Here is a 22,519-nt window from a genome sequence, read left to right as displayed (position 1 = left end):
TGCCTTAAAAAAATGCAAAATGCTTTAGAGGATAATTGCGAGACATTCAGGATGGGAGAAGCTTACTTGGATGACTTTTAATGGCAAAATATACTATCTTCCACTGGGTGCAAGTGTATTGTGTTAGTGATGATAATTGTTCAAGCAGGCCTAAATGGTTTAAAAAAAAATCCCTGGCAAACACTTGTCTAATACCTCCAAGCAGATGGACAAATTTCTAATTAAATCTAAATTTTTTCCTTAGGTCTCACTTCCTACAAAAAGAGGAAGATCTTGGTACACTTTGACTCTGCGGTGAACCCACCATTCTCAGCTTATTCACGCCCCAGCAAAGCATCCACTCAAGGAGATTCTCAAACTTCCTGTTCCGATTAGAAATTAAACTGATCAGGAATTTCTGTCTTATCATATCTTGTATTAACTGCATGTACTCATTTTATTAGCAGAGTTAGGTTTCTCCTCCCTGGAATCAAACGCTTGAGAGGACACATCACAGGTGGAAGGGTGTCTGCTGACTCATGCTTCTGGAAAACGGGCCTTCATAGTGAGGAGAGCCATGGCTGCAAAGGAACAGAGAATTCGAACCCAGAGCCTGCCAGGCTTTAACTTTCAAGGCCTACACCTGGCTGCCCACACCAACCAGTCAAGTCCTGTTCTAAAGGTTCTACAACCTCCCAAACCAGCGCCGGTGAGGGCCCACAAACACAAAGCCCGTGGCAGACAGTTTGCATCCAATCTGCACACTTAGCTGCTTTTTAAATTTCTTAAAATTTGTCAGTAACAAGACTGATTGACAGTTTGTCCTACTGTTCACTCATGTCGTTATTCTTTTTTTTAATTATTTTTTTATTATTATTATTATTTTCTTTATTTACATTTCAAATGCTATCCCAAAAGTTCCCTATACATGTTGTTATTCTTCCTATGTTGAAATTATATTTGTTTATTTATTTGTGTATGTGTGTGCATGTGTGTATATTTGTGTGTGTGTCTGCACACACACATGTGTGGGTCGGTATATTTATGGAGGGGTGGCCAGGACAACCTGCGGAACTCAGTTCTCGCCCCCTGCGGTGTGGGCCCTAGGCTTTGAACTCAGGTCATCAGGCTTGTTGGCAAGTACCTCCTTGCCTCTTTCTCTTCCCTCCCCCCCCCNCCCCCCGTTCACCTCTGTCTGTGTCTCTGTCACCTCTGTCTCTGTGTGTCTCCCTTTATCTCTCTCTCCTCTCTTCCCTTCTCCCCTTTTCTCTTCGCTCTCTCTTCTCTCTCCCTGTGTCTATGTGTGTCCCTTTAAAATTATTTCAAGATTTTGTTTTACATTTCTTTTTTTTTTAAAAAAAGATTTATTTATTTATTATATTTAAGTACACTGTAGCTGTCTTCAGACACTCCAGAAGAGGGCGTCAGATCTCGTTACAGATGGTTATGAGCCACCATGTGGTTGCTGGGATTTGAACTCCGGACCTTCAGAAGAGCAGTCGGGTGCTCTTACCCACTGAGCCATCTCTCCAGTCCCCTGTTTTACATTTCATTGTGAATGATTTTATTCCGATTGCTGACCTTATTCTCTGTACTGAGAGGCACATGAAGTTTGAATTTTTATTTGGAGGCGATCGTTACTAAAACAGTCAACTTGATATCTAGAGTCAGTTGGGAAGCAGAACTGGGGCCATATCTGTGGGGGGACTGTCCTGACTGTGTTGACTGAAGTGAAGACCTGTCCATTGTGGGTGGCACCATCCTATAGGCAGGGGATTCTAAACCATGTAAGGGTAGAGAGAAAAGCTGAGCACTTGCGTACAGGAATTCACCGCTCTCTGTCCTTTTTTTTTTTTCTTTTTTTTTTGTTTTTTTGAGACAGGGTTTCTCTGTATAGCCCTGGCTGTCCTGGAACTCACTTTGTAGACCAGGCTGGCCTCAAACTCAGAAATCAGCCTGCCTCTGCCCCCTGAGTGCTGGGATTAAAGGCGTGTGCCACCACGCCCGGCACTGCTTTCTTCAAGTTCCTGATTTGACTTACACACAATAATGGACTACAGCTTGGAAATGTGCACCCATTGAACCCTCTCTCTTTTAAGTTGTCCTTTTCAGGCAACCTAATTTTATTTTATTTTTTAATTTTAATCGAATTTTAATAAGTTAATTATTTTGTCATAACAGGAAATGCAGTGAAGCTAGAGCTTCTCTTGAGAACTTTTCTCTGTAATTTCTCTGATCTTACTTCCTCTGGCCTAGTGGTCATGCACAGGAAACCTGTCTCGTCTCATTTGGACACTGCGGATTTAGCTCTGAGCCAGGAGGAGAGCTGGCCTAGTTCTGGCCGGTGCTTTCTCTGTGTCTTCTCACCATTGGAGATATGAAGCTTTCTGGGAATAAGTGAGTTTCAACAGTCTCTCTGTGTGCTTGATGGAACCCTCTCATAGTTCTCAAAGTGGAGTGGTGTCCACCATCTTCCATACGGTCTGGAGGCACTTCAGACACCTAGGAAGGGAATCACATACTTGTGAGTGGGAAGGAAGTCTCAGAAGAATTCAAAACACCTTGAACTAAGTGATGAGAATGGAGCGTACAGACTATGTGGGGCACAGTGAATCAAGCCGAGAGAAAGATTTACAACACCAAATTCATATACAAGAAAAGCGGAAAAGTATCAAATCAATTCTCAAAGCCCTCATCTCAGGAACATGGAAACCAGAGAAATAAATCCAAAACAAGCAAGAGGAAGGGAAGTAGGTGTAAGGGTAGAAATCTATAATGGTAAAAACAGAAAAGCAGTAGAAAAAGGTATGAAATAAAATCCAGTTTTCTGTGAGCAGATCAATCAAATTGATAAAAAGAAAAAGAAAGAAAATACTAACATAAACAGGGATCAGGAATAAAATGGGAATCTACTAACTTATGAGAGCACAAAGAACAGTAGAAGAATCTACTAACAGTTCATAAATGTAGCAATTATTCTAAAACACAAATTGCCATAACATACTGACATGAAACACAACAATTTAGTAGCCCTGTGGCTAACTAGGAAAAATTAATTCCTGAATTGTTTGTTTGCTTGTTTGTTTGTTTGTTTGTTTTTGAGTCCAGTTTCTAGTATAAGTTTGTTTCTTTGGATGTTTTCTATCAAAATTTCAAAGAAAAATGGTGTCATTTTATAAAGATCTATCTCAGAAAATAGAAGAGGGGTGTGTCGTAATGTTTTATGAAGCTCATATTATACAGATGCCCACAAAATGCACTGTAAAAATCACTACAAACAAACCCTTCATGATAGTAGATGTTAGAATTGCACATTATTCTTCTCATGTGTCCAGCCACATGGGAAGAATAATGTGCCATGATCAAGTTCCACATGTATGAATCTGACTCAATGTTCAAGAATCAATTAATGTAGTTTGCCACTTGAACAAATGAGAATGGAGAGCACACACTCAAATCAATCAATCAATACAGAAGTAGCTTTGACAAAATCCAACAGCCATTGATTTTAAAAAAAAACTAAAAATAATAAGGGTAAATAACAACATCCTCAACTTTAAAAGACCAAGAGCCAATGAATGTCGTGTTTAATGCTAAAGGAGTGGATATCCACTCTCTAAGGTTGAGAGCACATCTCTCGTGTCCAGTTAATACAATCATACTGAAACTATAAAAACCCCACTTCTCAAGGAATACATGAGCTAGGCACAGTGGTCCTATCCAAGAGGAACATACTAAAGTCAGCTGTATTTTCTTTCAAAACATTAGATTTAGTGCAATTCAATTATATGTCCAAATAAAATACTTAGATGCAAATATCATTAAACATATTGACATGTGTACAAAATTATAAAAAAAAAATCAAATCATATACAAATGAAGGAAGAGACACCAAATATTTAACTTTGTAAAAATGCCACCCCACCAATATATATTAAAGTTTTTTTAAAATTCCTTACAGAAACCCCAGAAGTATTTTTGTAAATGTTTTACATTATTGTGACATTAACATTTAACAGAAAAGAGACTAGAAGGTTTATTTATTTATTCATTCATTTATTTATTTTAAAGAAGAATAAAACTGGAAGGATCATTGCAGCCACTTGTAAAACTGCTGTAACTACAGTGATCTAGACTGTATGACTTTGGCGGAGGCAGGAAGCATAGACCAGTGAGAGAACAGGGAATTGAGAAGAAAGAGAAGGGAAGCAAGGTGTCCATAGACACACTCAGATGAAGGAAAGATGACCTTTCAGATATGGAGAGAAATACGACATCCATATGTCAGTAGGAGGACCTTTCACCTAAATGTCAGCATGCATACAAAAATGTCATGTAAAACAGATCAAGAGTTTGAGCGTAAAATCTACAATTCTGAAAAATAAAATCATAGGGAAATTATTTGCAAATTTAGGGCTATCCGAAGAGTTCTTAGATACTAAACCAAAAGTGCAACTCATAAAAGAAATCTGGGTGACTTGTATAAACCGAGGATGAAAACCTGTTCTGTGATAGATTCTCTCAAGGGAATAGAAGATCCATTTAGAGTGTGAGAGATTTGCAAAGCATGTAATGGAAGGACTAGTAGGCAGACTCTATAAAGAACTTTCAAAGCTTGAAAGTAAGCAACCCAAGAGGATAGAAGAGAGACATTCACTCAAGAGGACATTTGAATGGCAAATAACAATAAGAAAAATGTGCACAACATTATCAGCCACAACGCTAATAACAACCACAAAGAGTTATAAATCCATGGGAATGGTTAAAGTCAAAAATGATTGCATGCGCTACTGAGGGTGAGGATAAACTGGACGGCTCAAGCTTACTGGGAGGGATGTGGAATGGTATAGAAACTTCAAAAATGAGTTTGAGAGTTCCTTAAAAAATTAACACTGCAGCTACCATATGACCTAATCATGTCACATCTAGGCACTGATCCCACAGAGGAACTTAGACACACACACACACACACACACACACACACACACACACACACACACACACACACACACCTTGTACTTTTGATGACCACTTCCTAAGCTATAAACAAGGCAAAACAAAGACTAGCTAAGCAAGGTATCCACCACGGCATCGCCGAGGAGCCCCGCCCAGCAACAGCAAGGAGAGAGTCACCGTCAGGACACGACTTGCACACTACTTCTTTCTGTTGCTGTGAGTAAGTGCCATGGCCAGAATGAAGGGCTCGTCCCAGAAGGATGAGTCTGTCGTGGCTGGGAGACATCATAGCAGGTGGTAGGCATGGTGGTAGCAGGGTGCCCAAGTGCTGTGAGGACTTCACCTCTCAAAGCCAGCCTCCAGCGACGACTTCTGGAAAGACAAGAACCCCTAAGCATCTGCAAACAGTGCAACAAAGCGGGGGCGTGTTAACATACATGGGATGGGAGGGGAGGGGAGGCAACGGGGGCTGGGGGGGGATCTTGGACAGTACACATGCCAATGTCATAGGAAAACCCAGACATTTTGCATTGCTGGGTTTAGTGCAAGAAGGGGACAATGTGAGCTTACAATGGCCTTTGCCCAGTTGCGGACAAACATATTAGCTAAACTCAGTGCTAAATCAAGTCATTGCCCTTATAAGGAGGTTGCAGAGCAGAGTGCTGACCTGGCAGTGCCGAGGAGGGAGATGGTGGCACTCTACGTGAATGACTGATAAATGGTCTATCGTCTTCCACACAGATGTCTGTGGGACAGATACCACAGAATACAAAAGGCTAGAAATATTATTCTGTTAACGCTCACATGGATCCATCCCTACACGACACATAGAAATCATAGAGTGAAAAGGATGGGTTAAGCTTTGAGAGAGAGGCTGGTGAGATGACTCAGCAGTTAAGAGCACTTAGCTGCTCTTCCAGAGGACCCAAGGTATATTTTATGGGGGCCCAGCATCCACGTTGGACATCTTACAACCACCCATAACTCTAGCTCCAGGCCCTCCATTGCTTCTTCTAGCTGCTATGAATATCTGCCTACAAAGACAAAGGACACACACACAAAACACACACATGACACATACACACACACATACACATACATAATATACACACATAGATACATATAACACACACATACACACACAAATAAAATAAAACCAAAATTTACAGACACAAATATTAAGAAAATAAATGAAGAGAACCCCTGGTATTTATTTCATTTTGTGCTTCCCCCATCCCCATCAGGTAAGGCATGGGCTGGGTGCCCTCTGCTCATGGTTTGTCCATCAGACCATGATTTTATTGTTAAATTGATATATGTACTCATCTCTGTTTATTCCTGTGGATCTTAATACACCCATACAATTTCCCTTCTCTTTATTTACCTTTAAGTTTTCTTTTTGGTGTGAGCTCATGTGTGAGTGTGTGCTCATGTATGTGCATATGAGGATGCATGTACATTTGTGTGTGTGTGTGTGTGTGTGTGTGTGTGTGTGTGTATGTGTGTACGTGCGTGTTGTCCAGAAAGCAGATTCAGGTGTGTTCCCCGGGTGCCGTACGCCTTGGTTTGTGAGACAGGCCTCTTGATGGTCTGGAATCTGGCTAGCAGCCTAAGTTGACTGGCCGGGAGCTCCAGGGATCCGTTTGTGTCTTCTGCCCAGCTCTGGGATTACAAATACACGCAGAGGCCAGAGGGTATCGTGCGTCTTTCTCTATCTGTGCCCATCTTATTTTTGAGACAGAAACACCATTTTGTTGAGGCCGGCCGGCCAGTGATCTCCCAGGATATGTCTGTCTGTCTCTCAATGCTGTCATCGTAGGCATGTTGCCATGCTCAACACTGACCTGTATGCTGGATCCAAAGCAGGTCCATTCATTCACATAGGAAGTAGTCTCCCACAATGCTCCACGGTCCCAGCCCACATTCGACTTCGACTTCTCCTTTGTGAGTTCCGGGGTCGGAACCCAGGTCCTCACAAGCGCATGGCAACAAATTTACCAGCTGAGCTGTTTTTTCCAGCCCCCTGTTTCAGTGTTGAACAAAGAGCCTTCTTTGCTAGAGAACACATGAAAGCTCTATGACCTGCCCTGGGTTTGCTCGGATGTCTCAGTCCCTGAACACCCTGTTACAGCCGACATCTACATACCCAGTCAACTTGTTTTAAAAACCCTCAGTTGCAGGAAACCCTTCCTGATTTATTGTCCTTGCTTCTCTGCTTTCCTTCCTCTTCCTCTCCTTCTCCAGCACCCCCTCCTGTTTCCTCTTCCCTTTCCCCGGGAGACATGGATTTCTTTGTGGTTGGGGTGAGTGATTGAATTTTACCTGTGCTAAATTATAGTCGCGCGTTCTCGTAATTGCAGAGGGCCACGCGGAGGAGCAGAGCATTGCGAGCTGTTGTGCTGGGATTTCCCAGATGTATAATTTCAAATTGCTATGAAAAAAAAAAAAAGCCTTGCAATGCATTAATAATAGCATAAAATGTAACTTGCTTGGCCGAGGGTGAGCACGGCTTTATTTTCTTAGCTGCAAAACAAGCTATGGACCTCGGGTGACTCGCATTTATTGTTAGAATGGGTTTTCTATTGCATACCTTCCCAAACACAAAATAAGAAAAGATTTATATCAAATCCCATCCTCCTTTGCAGCGCCCTGTGCCACACACCCAGAGAGCACATGAGATGCTGCTAAAGCACACAGTTGTTTTTATCCCCCGACCCCCTCTTACTCAGTAGCTCAAAAAGCAGAGGGCTTTCCCCTGTAATTCAAAAGCACCCATCCACATCCAGAGGAAGAAGCAGGTCACCCGGGCTATTTCTTTTATATGGAGTCATTATTCTCTACCTAGCATCTGACAAACACTGCTCTCAGGAAAAAAAAGTAAAAAAAGTAAAACCGTCCTCAGGAAGCTGTATCATTTTCTTAGCATCAGAAGGTAGTGAGCTGTAAAGCCCACTGAAGGTTGGAGGCTTGTGAGCATGCACACATGTACTTACTTGCCTGACCTTCTGAATACAGGCAAACATGGGTTCTGAATCAAGTCTGAGGGACAGGGATGAAGCGAGGTCTAACTATGTATGGTGGCCAAATCCAAGTGTGTTTCACACGTGGCCAGAGGCTGTATTTCTATGCCCTCTGTGTGTTCATCGCTTGCTTGGTAGGCTAGGGGGAGCCACTGCAGATTTAATAGAATTGACCGTAAGTTGAATTGATTAAAAAGGTGAACTTAGGAAGTAGTTCACACAGGTCACTCCTTTGGCCTCTTCCAACAGCTGAGAGCGGCTTTATTGTTCCCATTTCATGGAACAATAGACACACAGACATTGAAATGCTTAGGGAGGCACAGATGCTGGCCAAGGAGCTGGGAATGCCTGCTTCCAGAGTCTGGGTTCTCCCTCCTTGGTGGATTTGGAGACTCAGCAGCTCCATGCCGTAGTCAGGCCGGCTTGGGACTGCATCCAGGAAATAGGGACTCACGTACAACTTCTTGTCTTGACAGTGTGGTTGACTGGAGGGTGGAACCTTTCTTTCTTTGTTATCCTGAACCTCAATGGGGCACGCAAGGAGGCAGCTGGAGGAACTGAGTCACTTCCTGGTTGGCACATAGGCCATGGTTCATTCTCATGATTCATTGAGAACGTTGATCGGATCCCTGAAGGACCTCCATGTAGGCTGCAGTCTGCAAAGGATGCAGTCTCTCTGAGTTGCTAGAAAGACCATAGAAGTGCATCTCTATGGAGCTTTGCGTCGATAAAAATAGAACAGAGTTCAATACCTTCCTAATTGTGGTAACAGGTCCCTGAAGTGTCTCAGTAGACATCCTGGTATGGCCCATGGTGCTGTGTTAAGGGTGTAGGAGGTGGACTCAACCAGCAAAATGGAGAAATGTTCTGTTCCTCCTAGCAAGGAAGGGGTAAAAGTGGATGAACCACATCTTGGTAATCTTTGAAAATTGTCCTGTGGCCCTTTTTGTAGAGAGATCTCCTTGGATGATGTGCCTGGTGTGACTAGCTTCCATGCCCCAAAGCTCTGGCAACTTTAATTGATTATTTTCTTCTCTGTCTATAGACACTATGTGAAAGAGAACCACAGAGCTGCTGAATACCAGCCCCAGTCCGAAAGGGTGTTGGCCACTCTGCTAATACCGGAAAGAATGTTCAGAGTCCTCTGCAAACTGTTAAAATTTACCTACTGAGATTATCCCCAGCCACGAAGGCATTTTAACTCCCGGTCTTTCTTTAGACTTTACTTTAATGAATTCTTTAAAGGATTTGCTATGGGTTGTATGTAGAATGTCACCCAGAGCCTTGTATGTTGATGGCTTGGTTCTCCAATGTAGTAACGTTCAGAGGCAGACCCACTGAGGGTGGATAGGTTTGTGCAGTCTCTGATGGCATGAGTGGGGCAATCCATTGATGAATTCATAGTTTAATGGGCTATTGAGAGCAAACTGCAGAGAATGAGAGATGCTTAGGGGAAGTTGATTCTGGGTCATGGTTTTGAAGGCTGCCTTATGTCTACCATGAGCTGGCTCAACCAGGATGTTTTCTGCTATGACGTTCTGCCTCATGTCAGGCCAGAAACAATGGAGTCAAATGACCATGGACTGGAACTTCTGAGTCTGTGAGCCCAAAGAACTTTCCCCTTTTAAGTAGTTTACCTTGGCTATTTTGTCAAGGCAACAGAGAGCTGACTAACACAATGTTAAATGATGGAGTTGAAATCATTAGCAGTTAGGAAGTCCTCCATCAGTCACAGCTCTCTCCCTAGCTTGTGCTTCTCACTGCCATGGCAACCTTGCTGGACCTCAAAAGAGGGACCATTGCCAGGTCTGTGGGAGGAGAAATCCAGCAACTCTTGCCTTGGGGCCCAAAAACAGCATCTGTGTGCTACTTGCTCATGGATGGCTTTTATTTATTTTATTCATTCACTCTTCCAAACTCAGCACTGAGAGCAGAAGAAATATGTGTCACCTATGTTTTCCTGATCATATAGCAGAGTGAAATATCCTAGACAGGGCACACACCAGTTCTCAAGAACAACCCTCTGGAGGTCTCTATAGGATGCTGAGGGGATCTGTAGCTCACAGTATTTTAATAATAATGCTGACCTGATGATGTTTTTCTTTAACTCACAAGAGTGCTGGAGGTTCCAATGACAGATGGTACGGTAGCAGACCAAATGCAGGAGATATGAGATTCTATTAAGCCAGACTTCTAGAAAGATTCAGAAAGATGAAATATGATGCTATTCTCCTCACCTTTAAAAATAGTTATTTTTCATAAGAGACATGGTCTCATGTAATGAGTTTTCTATGGCTATTTTTGATGACTCAGCAATTGACTTTCTCAGTCTTAATTTGTAACATAAGTATCAGCAGTAACTCCATGGTCGTGCTCAACAGAAAGGTATAAGTGGTCGATGAGGCCACAATACCCTAGGGTTGCTGTGGGAGAAGAGTCTGGAAGAAGTGCTGATCCCACGGCTGCCTCCTTTCAGCCTTCACTGGCTGAGGCCACGTAGCTGTCATTACCCACAGATGGAGTTACAGGGTGTTCTCCACGGTGGAAGATTCTGATTCAAAAATCACTCAAGCCCATGGCCAGAGGATCCAAGGAACTCCCCAAGGTGCTGGTTCTAAAGTCTCCACCAGTGAGTCGGCCCCAGAGGCCCCAGCGGGTCACACAAATGAAAACCGTGTCATGGTTCCATACAGGTTGTTTGCATCTTGTGTGCGGGTATGTGTGTGTGCACATGCGTGCACGTGCTTACACGAGCACTGTTGACATATCCCGGACAGTGGCCACGGTTCATATCATACCCAGTGACAAGTCTAGGTCTGCATCTTCAAGAACTCTGGTGACAGTCTGGACTCCAGCTGGCCTCTGGCTCCTAGGACTTCCCCATCACGGCAGGCTATAACTTCAGACTTGGAGTCAGACTCAACCTTTTCTTTCTTCAGTTGTCTTTGTCACATCAGCGAGGCACTCACCAACAGAGAGATGTGGGGCGGTGAGCTGTACACTGGCAGCCTGGTCCCTGATTGAATGCAGACCTTGAACCTGGTGACCTGGAAGGTTAGGTGGTGACTTCCGCCTCGGTGGGCAAGCAGGTGTTTGGCCACGCCCCCTGGGCCCCTGCTCCTGTAGCAGCTACAGCTTCCCACAGCCCTCCCTCCTCCCCCCCCAGGCCCCTACCGCAGGGAGGTTTGTGGTCATAAGTCATGTAGGCAATGCCCCAAACTCCTGGTAATCTGTCTGGACTCCACCCTCCACAGTTACCTGGCAACAGCCAGGTATGCTCCTCCCCAGTTACCTGGGAACAGCCAGGTAGGCTTGGCCCACTATAAAAGGGGCTGCTTGTTCACTCCTCTCTCTCTTACCCTCTTGCTCTCTTACTTCTCCCTCTCACCCTCCTGCTCCCCCTCCCTTCCCCCCTCTCTCCACGTGGCCATGACCGGCTTCTACTTCTCTACTCTTCCCCTTCTCTCTGCCTTTCTACAATAAATGCCTTAAAACCATGGACTGCCTCTTCTCATCGAGATCCACTGTGCTGGAGCCTTCCCCAAGAAGCTGAGCTTCTAATCTCCTGCAGGGAGGCCTCCCTGTACCCCAGCCACAGTCTCCACCAAACCAAGCTACTTGCCCAATCAAGCCAAGGACTCTCGTCCCCACGGTAGACAACCAGAGCCCTCCTCCTGCCCTTTTCCCTTTGGACCCCGGACTAGAGCCCACCAGCAGGCCCACTTTGTTCTCAGCTCTTCGGAGGCATTCAGCGGCATCTGTGGTGCCCAGGAGTGAGAACTTGCCGGTCTTGGCCAGTTCCCACTGTTCTCAGCTCTTCGGAGGCATTCAGCGGCATTTGTGGTGCCCAGAAGTGAGAACCTGCTGGTGGTGCCCAGAAGTGAGAACCTGCTGGTCTTGGCCAGTTCCTGTCCCTACCCCTGGAGCAGGGTCCTGTGGCTTCTCACAGCCTGATGCCTGCCCAGCAGCACTGTGGGGGTGCGCACAGTCAAGCTTCCTTCCATGAGTGGTCTTAGCCCTGTGGCAGACTGGACACAGGACCCCATCTTTACCCTACAGAAAGACTTTGTTTTAAATGAAAATCTTCTTTAATTAAATAATAAAACAAAAAGGCTTTCATCTAAAAATTGGGTTTGGAAGCATGTTTTTTGGTTAGTGGGGGCTGGAGACTACCTTCTCATTATTTTTTTATAAACTGTTATAGATTTCCTAGGGTGATGGGGCTTTAGTCTAACTGACCTTTAACCCCAAATAAAAAGAAAATACCTGTCAACAAAGGTAAAGACACCCAATTTGTGAGGAGGAGTTGCAAGAGAAACGTTCTATATACTCCCAAACTGGCACTATCAGAGTAGCCTTGGCAAACTAGAACCCTCTCCCCTCTGCCTGGGATCCTGAAGAGCGAGGCCGTTTCTGAGACTGGCAGCCAGACTCCAAGCTTGTCTGAGAGCTTTTCTCAATCTCTAATTTCTGTGATCCGCAGTCCGAGCTCATTACCTAGAAAGGCACATTAAAAATAATGAGAAAAGCACTTCAATATCTCTCACAAATTATAACAGGCGGATGTAATTCAGATTAGATAAAGTATGTATTTATTTCATGGAACAAACATGCAGACAATAAAATTTTGTTTAACAGTGAGCATATTATTCAGGGACTTGGTGATAGAATTCTAATCTTCATTGTAGAAAATCACTTTCTAGGTGGCAGGACTGAGCTGCTGTAATCCCTCAGGTGTCTTCACAACGGCTTCCCTCCCCTCTAACCAGGAGCTGGCCATTCTATAAGACTACTATTTACCAGTATGGATGGACTTCAGAATTCTAGAAGCCTCAACCATGACCCAGGGCAACAAGCTTCCCTCTCTCACCTCAGACTCAGGGCAGACTCAGCAGCAGAGGGCAGGTACTTGAGTTCACCTCTGGGTGATCTGTCTCTAAAAGAACTTGGTGAAGCCGGGGACCAAGGCAAGAATGTGCTTCCCACAGGGTTCCAGCGGCACACAAGTTCGCCATCTGGAAGTTTCCTGGGTCTAAGGGTCATCTCATTCTTCCCATCTTGAACCCTGATACACAGACCACAAAGCGTTTATGTCCTTTATTAGAATGGAGACATATGGACCCCTGACATTTGTATGAACTTTGAGTGTTGAGGGGTGTGGAGGCAGGAAGATTTCCAGAGCTCACCGGCAGCCAATCTTTAATAGATGAGCAACCTATAGGTTCAGAGAGATGCCCTGTCTCAAAAATATGTCAAAAGAGATAGAAGACTCCTAATGTCAACCTCTAACCCCTTCACACAAGCCCTGCCCACAAAGTCCCCACAAGCACAACCTCTCTCTCCCTCTTCCCTCTTCTCTCTCTCTCTCTCTCTCTCTCTCTCTCTCTCTCTCTCTCTCTCTCTCTCACACACACACACACACACACACACACACACACACACTAACAAATGGAAACACTTTTCTTCCTGCTCAAGTTTTTGGACTAGAGAAAGTTGCATTGCTTATACTGTGTTTATAAGGAGAGAGAAAAGTAAGGAAGGACAAAAGTGTAAGGACTAAAGTTCCAACTTGCTGGGTAGGTATCTTTCAGAAATCTTTGAATAAAAATTCTTAAGTCAAGAGCCATTTGTCTGGGACTGCCATTGAATGAGTTTGATGAATGTGGCTTTACCAATTAGCTAAAGAAGGCAGGTCTAGGAAGAGACGCCCCCTTTCCCAGATCACTCACGGGGAATCTGTAAATCCTCACGGGCACAGTATCTGTTTCCAGTCACGGGGCGTTACTCTTTATGACTTTTATGAAGCAGAGCTCCTGTCGCACACATTCTGGAACATCACCTTCATCGGGAAGTGACTCTGGAGGGAACCTGGTCCACTGCATGACTGTGGATATGTGCCTGCGTGTCAGAGCATATGCAGGGCCGCTAGCTCATGAGGGCAACTGCAGGCTGATGAGAAAGTGAGACATGGGTAGATTTCTAAGTCCAGAAAAAGGTAACAGGCCCTAATACACATACAGTAGAGGACTGCCAGGCCTGTGTTCATTCAGAGATGATGCGCCTAACCCTCAAGGGACTGAGGCCCTAGGGAGTTTAGAGGTCAGGTGGGGGTGGGGGTGGGGACATTCACCTGTAGACCGGGGGTGTGGGCAGGAGGTATGAGATGTGGAAAAGTTAGTTGGAGGGTGGACAGGGGCGGGAGGGGAATAAAATATGGAGTGCAAAAAAATAAATAAATTAATAATAATAAAAATTGGGAAAAAGGTATAAGCCCTTCTCTATAATTATAAACCTATAACAATAATAAAGTGGACACAGAGGTAACGTTGTGTGGCCTTTATGCTAATGTGCTTCTAGGGGAAGGCCTCATCGCAGTAGGTCATAGGTTGCTCGGAAGCTCACTTGTCGGTTCCTTCCCACACAGACTTCCTGAGGTAGGTTTTCTGACAGTGTAGACAGCATGGGCAACTGCACATCCTATCGTTCAGTGTGCATTCCGTCCAGGTCCTGACTGAATCCGTAGACTGCTCACATTTCCTAACTGTTCCTGCACAAGGATGCTTAATTACCTTTCCCACGAATCCTAACTGTGATCCTGTTCACGATGAACTTTCCCAGGATTCCTCAATGCAAGGGAGAAAAACATTCCTGTGTGGGACTTGTGTGTGTGCACCCCCGGCAGGGTGATTATGTAGCTCTGTACCGAGGTGACTTTGCTATGGCAGTTTGTATTTCCCCATTGTGAGGTGGGTAACCCCTCTCTCTGTCCAGCAGCATGACAGATTGGCCAGTATCTGAGCATAAACACCCTGTATGTGGCTCTCAGCTTCACAGTGTGTGGTGGCCTTCCAGGTGTTAAAGCAAGAAACGACCTGGTACAAGGCCATGCTTGCACCACAGCCGGTCTTCCCGCTTGCTACTAGAAGTGTCCCCTGGGATTGGCGTGGCTGAGGCTGGCCGCTTTCAAATCCACATTCTTAAAAGGCTTGTGACCACATTGTGAATGATAACATGAACCTCTTCGCCTGTGAGAGTTGAGGCAGGGTCTTCTGGGAGATAGCCCCTCACGTCTTAAGCAGCGGTTGTTGGAGGCTAGCCCATTGCCACCAAATCACTGACAGAAATACACATTTTTGTGCAGAAATGACTCTCTCAAAGGAGAGAGAAAACCAAGCAAACGTTTACAAATGAGAAACAGAAAAGCTATTCCCAAGAGTGCAGGCATGCCTGATGGTGCCTGGGGCTTGGACCAATAAAGTGTTGTGTGCCACCGTCCTGGTGCCACATGGCATCCAGTTAACAATCCTATCATAGGAATTGCTTCCATTGGTGAGAAGGTCAGGGAAAGATCTCCTCTGGCAGGACCATTGACCTTAGGTACAGACAGGACCAGAGTAGCCATCTTCATGGCCCGGGAGGTCTAGGGACCTGCTTGTCTGTCAAGGAATAATGGTGAAAATGTTGATTCATGACGATCTCAAAAAACCGTGTCTCCCAAGATGGGTTCTGCTGCTCGGAGACTTCCGGTTTCAGCTCTATTAATTTTGCTAAGCTGTCTTGGATTGCCTATCTGTTTAAAGGTTAACTGCCTTCACACTTACGAAATGGGTATTTCTGTTTTGGTTCCTACTTTGCTCATGTTAATGATTTACAAAGCACCGAGTGTAAAAGCTGCTGAGCTGGCTTTAAATCCGTACCATGAAACCTCTACCCGCCCACGACTTAAAGACATGTTGTGCTGGCCAAGTCATTTCTGTGGATGGCTTAGAAATTCTTCTGGCTTCTGCCCTTCATTTTGAAGACAGGGAAGGGAAAGTGGCTGTCATATAGGAATGTGCTCTGTGGGAAGGTGGCCTGGGTTGGTGAAGGTGGCCAGCTGAGTGGATGGACGTTGGGGTTTGGAGGTCTTGACACCATCTCATACTTTCTTTCTTTCTTTCTTTCTTTCTTTCTTTCTTTCTTTCTTTCTTTCTTTCTTTCTTTTTTAAAGATTTATTTATTTATTTATTATATGTAAGTACACTGTAGCTGTCTTCAGACACTCCAGAAGAGGGAGCTTGTTACAGATACGGATGGTTATGAGCCACCATGTGGTTGCTGGGATTTGAACTCAGGACCTTCGGAAGAGCAGTCGGGTGCTCTTACCCACTGAGCCATCTCACCAGCCCTCATACTTTCTTCAGGTAGAGTTTTATCCAAATAGATACTTTTCAGAATTGGGGCATTATAACCATCTTACACGAGACTCTTTTACCTTCTTGAGCTTTTATTTCTTCATATTAAAAGGATCATTCTGCTTCCTCTTGTGATTGTTTGGAACGGTGACAACTTGCTTGACGACTTCGGTTTTCACGTCCACCGAGTTAAGATTCTGTGATTTCGGACAACCTCTCACTCACTTCTTTTCACACGTCATGTTCAGTAGGGTCCACTCATAGAGGAAGTTGTTTGTCTTTCTCTTGGCGCCAGGTGTTCTGGTGACTTGGAACGAACACCAGTAACCCACCAAGGGACACAGCACCTGATGTGTGTGTCTTGTGCCGAGTGCCGTGAATCTGTGGCAGTCAAAGTGCTGTTGATTGAAAATGGAGCAGAGCTCTCTCCACTGTGGCCGCCCTACTTCCCTGTTGGCTTGCCAACGTTTTGCCAAACACTGGCAACGGATTCATGTTACCCTTGTTACCTGAGAGCAGCCCCAGGGCTCGGCTCTGGCACTGGTCTTCCCATCCAAACTGTTTTTTGGTTGCACAATCCTGCCAGAAGGAGATCTTTAAACATCTCCTCCTGTACATGTTTACTATTTACAAGACAGGCATGAATGTTGAAATCAATTTTAGATGCATCAGGAAGCACGCATAATATAGAAGCAAAACTGGTTATGTTAGTGAAATAAAATATTTCAAACTATTTTACTTAATATAGTTTTCCTTTGCCTTGTAGATTGCTGTCTCCCAACCCTGTGTGCTGATCTTCAGGGTGTTGTTATTTATAATGCCTTTCTGAACTCATTAACTAATCTTTCAATCTGTGGTGAACTCAGATGGGATCTCCAATAGTAGGAGGCGAATTAATGTTTCTCCTTTTCTGTTCTCTTTGTGTTTTGTAGCACACTATTTCACACTGTTGCCCAAGTTAGCTCAAAACTCTTTGGGCAACTCAGGATTGTCTCAGATTTGTGGTTGATCCTCCTGTCCTCAGCCTCCAGAAGTGCCAGTTTTATAGGCACCAATCTGGGCTGTGTTCTGCTCGCCTTTTGTGATCTTCCTGAGTAGGGAGTGGTACCTCTTGTGTTTTTGTTGCTAGCCTTTGTGTTGTCAAGTGCCACAGCTCTTAACCTCTTCCTAAGTCACCTTTCCCATTGGAGGGTCAAAACAAATCAAATCTCCAGGTGCACCTCAGCCAGTTGCAGGTAAGTGCAGTGGTTAGCTGATTTGCCCTCTACTGTAGGCTCTCCTGACCCTGGGGGAGGGCCCAATTGGTGCAGGCCTTCTGCTTGGTGGTTGCCATTTCAGCCAAGAAACGGCTCCATGTTAGCCTGGGTGCTCTCCCTGCCCACAGAGCATAGTCAGCGCAGACAGAGCTCCAGGCTGAGGGCTGTCATTCCCTGGAGCAGGGACCTCAGTTTCTCCCTCTGCAACAGAGTCACAAGAGTTTCCACCTCTTATCATCTGTGAGGAATAAACAGGATACAGCATCCGGAGGGAAGTCAGACACAGGCTGTGTGCCAGGAAGGCTAGTGTCTGCCACTGTCCCCACATCGGTGCTAATGGTATCTTACCCTTTGTGTTGAATCTACATTATGGTGACAGAATGAGACAGATTAAGACCCAAACCTTAGGTATTTAATTTAGAAAACTGGTCTGAATTCTCACAAAATAAATAAAAATTCTTACGATTTATTTTTAATTATGTGTGTTATGTGCATCCATGCACGTGAATACAGTTGCCTGCGGAAAGTGAAAGAGGGTGTTTGATCCCCTGGGTTGGAGGTACAGTTGGATATGAGCTGCCTGATGGGAACCGACCTGAAGTGCCCAGAAAGAGCAATGTGTTCGTTTGCTTGGTTTTGTTTTTTGAGACAGGGTTTCACTAAGTAGCTCTGGATGTCTCAGTGCTTCCTCTGCAGACCAGGTTGGCCTCAAACCCCTAGAGACCCACCTGCTTTGCCTCTCAAGTGCTGGGTTAAAAGTGTGGGCCATGGCACTCAGCTCTGGTATGCGTTCTTAAGCATTAGATCATTTTTCTCCAGTTAAATTCTTCATAAAAATTATGGGTTTTTTTTTTTCAGATAGGCTCTTGTTTATAGTGGACTGATTTTGAACTCACTATATATCCAAGGATGATCTTGAACTCCTGATCCTCCTGCCTCTGCCACCCAAGGCTGGGATGATAGGCCTGCTGCATTGAGCCCAGTTCCAATATAAATTCTTTAACCATTTAAGCAAAACACTCACTGTGGGCATTCCCTGTCCATGTCCTTGGTCCTTACCCACAATCCCCTGGCCGCTCCCTGACCTGTTTCATCCAGCACACTAGAACAGGGCCCTCCTTTGGTACGCTGCTTATTATACTCAAGATCCACCTGTATCTGCAGGCATCTGCTTGATATTCTGGCTCCAATCTTTCATCCTTAAAACTCAGTAAGAAGATGCCAATACTGGGAAAAAGAAGATGTCTCCCTCTTTGAATAAGGTTAAAGTTAGGATAAGTTTTGATTAACTGCAGACAACCTGGGACACTCTTCCACGTAACTTGCCAGTTTAACTGTGGCTTTGCAGGGTGTGTAGCTGTAGGTGTGGCAATTAATAATGAGCCAGCTGAAGACGTCAGACTTCTCCAGACAACAGCGGCTGGTAGTTCTCTCTCTCTCTCTCTCTCTCTCTCTCTCTCTCTCTCTCTCTCTCTCTNTCTCTCTCTCTCTCTCTCTCTCTCTCTTTTCTATCTGGCTCTGTTCTTTAAAACTTGCCTCCTGCAAGCGTTCTCCAGCTGTTGGGAAATTGTTTTTCATCTGGAGCCGACGATTGTTTTTAAGAGATTAATTCAGATGCAGAAGGAGTCCCAGGGACTGCTGTCTACATCTGCAACAATCATCATTAGATGCTAAAGCCGAGGCTACATGAGGCAAGAATTTCTAATGATGCTTTATTATCCCGGCCCATCTTTTTCTGTGTTTCCGCCAGAGCTGCTGAGTGCTGAAGCAATGGGGAGACCAGGGGATGCTGTCAGGGTTCTAGTGGCCCCTGAACTGGTATCTCCAGGAGGCATCTGAACTAACTTTAAATTGGTTTTGGTTCACCCAGTATCCTAAGGACAGACATCATCTCAAAGCATTAATAGTGACATGACCTATGTCCTCCTTTGCCTTTTTTTAAAAAAACAGTTAGCAGAGCCAGGCTAGAGGTGGGAATAACTGTAGCTCCTTTCCCTGGGCTGGCCCTTGAGGTTGTCCCAGGGGCTGTGATTCCACAGTCCAGTCTGGTGGCTTTGTGAATGGCATTGACATAGTCAACGGGCCCGTGACTATTGTTGCAAATCTAGAGGGAAAAACCCTCATCAGATTTGGTGATGTCTGAACCCTGTGGTCCAATGCTCCAGTATCACATGGCTGCCTGGGAGAATTGTATCGAATTAAGATGTAAAACAATTCATGTCATTGCTACAGAAACACGTCCCCTGTAAGTAAGACAAAATGAGCAGTGCATGTGAGCACGAACACGGTTTTAAGGAGGTTTTGCGCCATGAACTTCCTAAATTAGGAAGAACGGCGCAAACCGGCTCCTTCCCTCCCTTTAAAGTGCATCCTGTTTCAGCTGAACAAAAAGATGATCAAGGATGTGTTTGAGGTGAAAATTTCCCTCTCGAGCGACAGAGAGGTTTGTGTTCACATGGTGTAAGATGGAGAAGCAACAGCGGCCGGTATAGTTTTAGTTCAGGTCACCCAAAAGTATCCCCAGAGAGTGGATCAGGTGAGGGGCAGGCTTCCCCGGGAGAGACAGACAAGACTCAGCACTTGCTCCCCCGCTGAGATTTGCATGGGTATCTTGTGGTCCTGTCCCTCCATTTGCCTAGGGAATGGCAGAGAAAGGATATGGTGGGTAAGAAGAGACAGGGATCATGCCATGAGCCACGAGGAGGAAGGTGGCTAGCAGGTCAGAAATGTGCTTTCCACCCCTTCTGCCCTCTGCCAATTGCCCTTAACATGTGGCCCCACCCAGACTGCAAGTGTTTGGTATTCAGTTTGGTATGCAGCCATATTTCTTTTGTAAAGAGGCGGAGGTGAAGGTCTGTGGTCCGAGGCTCTTCACACTATAGAAATGCAAAGGGGTTCTGTGCTTATTCCTGGTCCTCACCAAACCTCTTACCTTTGGCTGCTGCAGTACGTGTACTTTGGCTTTGTCTCTGGCAGGGCATGACTTTGCAGCCCAGGAGGGTTGCTTACTGCTCTTCTCCTTGCCCTGACTGTGGGGCTGTGACTCAAGGCCCAGGTTGCACGTTGTGCAGCTGCATGCGTCCCAGGCCATAGCCTCCTTCCCCAGTCAGTAAGCAGATCCAGGGATAAGGGTGAACACTATTGGTAGAATGCTTATTTACCAGGCACAAGGCCCTGGGTTCAATCCCCAGTACCAACCCCACCTCAGAGCTGTAATTCCTGAAAGTAAAGGAAAAGTAGAGGGAAAAGAACCAGGAGTTCAAGGTTATCCTTGATTACATATAAAGTTTGAAGCAGGTTCGGCCTACATGAAACTGTTTCTAAACGAAGAAACAAGCAATCAGCAATTCCATAAACCACCATCACCCAGCTAGCCAACTGTGTCAGTGTAGAAAGGCCAAGCTGCAAAGTATCTGCTGAGATGTGTGGAGCTAGGAGTTCATGGAGGTAAAACACTGTTGCTCCCCTAAGCTGCTCAGGCACAGCAGGCTCACCTTCCTCAGGGCTCCTCCCAGAATCCTTTTCACTGCATCTCCAGCTACAGTGACCCAGCTTTTTAAACCCATTGTAGACATGACTGTCTTAGTAGGAATAACTCTAAGAAACTTTTTTTTTTTTTTTTTTTTTTTTTTTGATTTTTCGAGGCAGGGTTTCTCTGTGCTGGAACTCACTCTGTAGACCAGGCTGGCCTTGAACTCAGAGATTCGCCTGCCTCTGCCTCCCGAGTGCTGGAATTAAAGGCGTGTGCCACCAAGAAACTAGTTTTGAAAGGACTAAACATTAAAAGGAAGGAAAGCAAGATCTGCCAGACAGAGAGCAGCAGGTCGGCCTGGCGCACGCACGCACGCACGCACGCACGCACGCACGCACGCACGCATGCACAGCATTACCGAAGACATTGCCTTTTTAGACTTCAGCCATAAGGCAAGAAATGATTACCTGGGAAATTCTAGAAAAGTTCCTCAGCCAGGCGTGGTGGCGCACGCCTTTAATCCCAGCACTCAGGAGGCAGAGGCAAGTGGATTTCTGAGTTCAAGGCCAGCCAGGTCTACAAAGTGAGCTCCAGGACAGCCAGGGCTACACAGAGAAACACTGTCTCAAAAAACAAACAAACAAAAATAGAAAGAAAGAAAAAAAGAAAAGTTCCTCATTTAATTTGGCTGAAGATCAAGGGTCTCTTATTCTCTGTTCTGAAAAAGACACATGAAATTTGGGGTCCAGGATGGGAGCTCCCTACAAGACAAGAGAAATAATAAACCGATTGCTAGAGGTATATGCTCCTTCAGTGTACCACAAACAAGAGACAAAAATATCAAATATGTAGGGATTCAGAATGAAGCACAATTGTTTTCATGATTGGCAAAACCCGAATCGTTTTGGTTTCTAACATACGTGTTCAAGAAAGAACCCTGGTGGGGCTGTCCACACTCAGGGCATGGCTCTGAGTCTAGGATCATTACGAAAGATGTATAATTCAGGAATTATTTATGCATTGCTTGTGACATTACAGTGGCTGCTGAGATCGGTTATTACAATACCCAGGGAGTGGGAACCTGACATCCGGCTATCAGAGTGGCTAGGCAGCCTTTCCCAAGCTGGGTGACAATACCCATGTTTTCCTTCTCTGCTTCCTCCGCAGTCCCAGGAAGGCAGCACTGGCTGGCCTGTTACAGAAGTACCCGCAGTGGCATCTGCCGCATCCGGCATCCTTATGCAACCTTCAAGGTTGCTCGTCTCATTTGCTTTTAAAATTGGAGAACTCTAAAATAAAAGATAAATAAAACAAAACGGTCCAAGTCCCTCTTAAAATTCCTTTGCAAGTAGGCGAGGTGCGAAGATTTTTCAAACCCATTTTAACCCAATTCCAGAAAGCATGGAAGGTTTTTTTTTTTTTTTTTTTTTTTGCTTGTGGAGAGTGTGGGGAAATTTGTAAATAGTAGGTGGCATTTCAAAAACAAAAAGTGGTGGATGAGATTGTGTCAAGTTTTAATTTATCACAGTTAAATTATTTTCTGCAATATATATACATACATATATATACAAATACATACACATACATATATACATATATACATGTACATACATACACACACACACACACACACACATATATATATATATATATATATATATA

The sequence above is a fragment of the Mus pahari genome, chromosome 15 (assembly GCF_900095145.1).
Source record: "Mus pahari chromosome 15, PAHARI_EIJ_v1.1, whole genome shotgun sequence".
In the NCBI taxonomy this organism is placed as follows: Eukaryota; Metazoa; Chordata; class Mammalia; order Rodentia; family Muridae; genus Mus; species Mus pahari.
Note: the sequence above shows the minus strand (reverse complement) of the source record.